We start from the raw sequence: 4,248 nt of genomic DNA, 5'->3' as shown, positions 1-4,248 counted from the left end.
CTGGCGTCGGACACGCGTAAGAGGTATTACAATGGGTACGATAACTCGACATTTAATTGTAACTTTATTACTTGTTATGATTGTCTACACTTGCACATTTCCATCGCTCCAAGTTTTTGGCGCCGTTGCCGAAGACTGTTTTAAAAGTCATTATTTGTGAATTTGTGAATTTTGCATTTTGGTTTATTTTTCTATTTAATTTTAACTTAGTCAATTTTTTTGTGTTGTTTCAGGTGTTTATGAGTATTGATTGAATTATCGATTTACTCCCCATATACCCTGAGGTTGAAAGAACTTTTCGACAACGAAGAAGACAAGCAGGTCAGAGAAGGACCGAAGTGATGAACTATGAAAATCCAAATCAAGGAAATGAAGAAAACCCTACTCAAAACCCTATCATTATTGCTGATGATAGGGATAGAGCTCTAAGACAGAATGCCGTGAAAGTGTTTCATGATCTTAATCTGGGTATTAGGAGACTCGAAATTGAGGCACAACAGTTCGAGCTGAAGCCAGTCATGTTCCAGATGCTTCAGATAGTGGGTCAATTCAGTGGAATACCTACCGAAGATCCTCACCTACACTTAAGAATGTTTATAGAGATGAACGATTCTTTTAAGTTAGACGGAGTACCCGAAGATGCATTCTGATTAAAGCTATTTCTGTATTCATTAAGGGATAGAGTTCGAGCCTGGTTGAACTCATTGCCACCAAATTCCATTTCCACATGGCAAGAGTTAGTATAAAGATTCCTTATGAATTATTTCCCATCTAGCAAGAATGCTAAGTTGAGGAACTAGATCAGTGCTTTCCAACAAATGGATGATGAGTCCTTGTATGAGACATGGGAAAGGTATTAAGAATTATTACGGAAGTGCCTTCATCATGGAATCCCTTATTGCATCCAACTTGAGACGTTCTATAACTGTCTCAATGCTCACACGAGTGCTCTCCTTTCTGAGTCGAATAATGAGGCCTATGAAATTGTTGAGAGAATTGCTAGCAACAATTACCAATGGGTAGCCGATTGAACAGCATCAGGAAGACGAGTTGCTGGAATACATGAAGTGGATCCATTTTCTTCACTTGCATCTCAGGTATCTTCAATTTCCTCAATGCTTAAAAATTTTACCACTAATGGGTTTAATAGTTTGCAGCTCAGCCATCTAATCATTTGAAAATATAGCCTATATTTATTATGGGGAAGGACATTTGTTCGAAAAATGTCCATCAAACCTAGAATCCGTGTATTACATGGGTAATTAAAACCAGAATCGAGGAAAGCAAGGACTATAATCCAATTTTTATAACCCATCTTGGTGAAACCACCCTAATTTCTCTTGGAGTAACCAAGGGGCTGGACCTAGTAACAGTTATGCCCAACCAAGACCGACCTAGCCACCTACTTTTACCTAACAAGTTCAACAGTAACCTTAAGCTAAAACTTCCAATAGCTTAGAAAACTTGTTGAAGGCATACATAGCCAAAAATGATGCCTTAATCCAAAGCCAAGCAGCCACATTGAAGAACTTGGAAAACCAAATGGGCCAGCTTGCCACTGAACTCAGAAACCATCCACAAGGTGCTTTGCTTAGTGATAAGGAGAATCCAAGAAATAAAGGGAAGGAGCATTGTAATGCATTGACATTGAGGAGTAGAAAGACAATAGAGCCCAACATTGTCAAAGTTGAAGAAGAGCCAGTTGATGCTCATGACTCAATGGAAGTTCAATCGAGTGGTGAAATTCCAATTTCACCAGAACCTGAATCTATAAAATCTGATAAGGTAACTTCTGAGCTAGTCAATTCTAATAAATTAACAACTTCTTTAGATGCAGAATTGCCATAGAAGACGAATTAACAAGTTCAAGCAAAGAATCCACCACCACCCTACCCTCAAAGATTTCAGAAGCAGATGTAGGAAGTCCAGTTCAAGAAGTTCCTAGACATACTCAAGCAACTTCATATCAACATTCCATTGGCAGAAGCACCTGAACAAAATCCAAATTATGTCAGTTCATGAAGGATATCCTGTTGAAGAAATGAAGACTTGGAGAATTTGAGACAGTAGCCTTAACGAAGGAATGTAGTGCATATCTTCAAGATAAACTACCCCAAAAGTTGAAGGATCCTGGATGTTTACCATACCTTGCAACATTGGAGCAACAAATTATGGTAAGACACTATGTAATTTGGGTGCGAGTATCAACTTGATGCCCATGTCCATATTCAGAAATTTGGGGATAGGTGAAGTTAGACCTACTACGGTTACACTTCAATTAGTAGATCGATCCCTAGCACATCCAGAAGGAAAAATCGAAGATGTATTAGTACGTGTAGATAATTTTTTTCCTACTGACTTTGTTATTCTAGACTTTGAAACAGATACAAAGGTGCCAATCATCCTAGAAAGACCTTTCTTAGCAACTGGAAAGACCCTTATTGATGTGTAAAAGGGCGAGCTTACTATGTGTGCTCAGGACGACCAGGTAACATTTAATGTTTTTAAGTCTATGCGATTTCCTGACACACTTGATGATTGTTCTGCAGTGTCCAATTTAGAAGAATTAATCATGGAAAAGGAACTCAACTATGTTGAGGACCCGTTGGAGCAAATTTTGACATTAGACCCTCCAAGTGATGAATAGGGGGATGAATATTTAACTTTGCTAGAAGCTAATCAAAGGGGATTTAATCCACAATCCCACTTTAAATCTTTGGAGTTAGAGAATAGGGATTAGGACCAACCAAAAGCGTCAATTGAGGAGCCACCTAAATTAGAACTGAAGGTACTTCCCTCACATTTAAAATATGTTTATTTAGGTAGCACTTCAACTTTACCTGTAATTGTTTCAACAAAATTGACCGAAGAGCAAGAAGAGAAACTCATCCTAATGTTGAAACAATTCAAGAAGGCTATTGGATGGACCATAGTCGATATTTGTGGCATTAGTCCATCTGTATGCATGTACAAGATCATCTTGGAAAATGGCCAGAAAGGGGCGATTGATGGACAGCGAAGATTGAACCCCATCAGAAAGGACGTGGTAAATAAATAAATTATTAAGTGGTTAGATGTGGGTATAATTTACCCCATCTTAGACAGTTCGTGGGTAAGTCTGATCCAGTGCATGACAAAGAAAAGAGGTATTACGGTCGTTGAAAATGAGAATAACAAGTTTATATCAACTAGAACGGCTACGGGACGGAGAATTTGCATCGATTACCGGAAGCTGAATAAAGCGACTAGCAAATATCATTTTCCTTTGCCGTTCTTGGATCAGATTACACTAGCTCAATAAAGCGAAGCGAGACTATTACTATTTTCTTGATGGATAATTGGGGTATAATTAGATTACAATAGCACCAGAAGATCAACACAAGACAACATTCACATGCCCATATGATACATTTGTATTTAGACGCATGCCATTTGGTTTATATAATGCACCTGCTACATTTCAAAGATGTATGATGTCTATTTTTTACTGAAATGGTTGAGAAACACTTAGAAGTCTTTATGGATGATTTTCAGTGTTTGGAGACACTTATGATGATTTCTTAGCCAATTTAGCTAATGTACTAAGGCGATGTGAAGAAACAAACCTCATACTCAACTGGGAAAAGTGCCATTTCATGGTACGAGAAGGTATTGTTCTAGGGTTTTAGATAACGAGACATGGAATCGAGGTAGAAAAAGCAAAGGTAGATGTTATTGAGAAACTCCCATATCCAACATCTGTAAAGGGTGTTAGGAGCTTTTTGGGTTATGCCGGTTTCTATCAGAGATTTATCAAGAACTTTTCCAAAATTGCTAAACCATTATGCAAATTATTGGATAAGGATATGATGTTCAACTCTGATGAGAAGTGCTTAAGAGCTTTCAATTATTTAAAGAGTTGGTTAGTTTTGGCACCCATAATCATCACATCGGACTGGGATTTGCCATTTGAACTGATGTGTGATGCAAGTGACGTTACGACAGGAGCCGTGATGAGCCAACGAAGGAACAAATTTTTTCATCCCATCTACTATGCAAGTTGGACTGTAACGGGAGCTCAGTAAAATTATACGGTAACAGAGAAAGAGTTACTTTCTATTGTGTTTGTCTTTGACAAGTTTTGATCTTATCTTGTAGGTACCAAAGTGACTGCCTATACGGACCATTCAAAAATTAAGTATTTACTTGCCAAGAAAGACGTTATGCTGAGATTGATCTGATAGGTACTTCTATTCATAGAGTTTGATC

At 38.0% G+C, this 4,248-nt stretch overlaps 1 non-coding gene across 1 annotated transcript; it reads right to left on the bottom strand.

Annotated features, from left to right (window-relative positions):
- Nucleotides 1–785: 785 nt before the first annotated feature.
- On the bottom strand, nt 786–892 carry LOC121206577 (small nucleolar RNA R71). Its single transcript, XR_005901642.1, has one exon. It is a non-coding gene; the product is annotated as a small nucleolar RNA R71 (small nucleolar RNA).
- Between the last annotated feature and the right edge of the window lie 3,356 nt (nt 893–4,248).

This window comes from Gossypium hirsutum, chromosome A01 (assembly GCF_007990345.1).
Source record: "Gossypium hirsutum isolate 1008001.06 chromosome A01, Gossypium_hirsutum_v2.1, whole genome shotgun sequence".
NCBI classification, from domain to species: domain Eukaryota; kingdom Viridiplantae; phylum Streptophyta; class Magnoliopsida; order Malvales; family Malvaceae; genus Gossypium; species Gossypium hirsutum.
The sequence above is the reverse complement of the archived record's forward strand: the minus strand, read 5'-3'. Positions and strand labels throughout refer to the sequence as shown.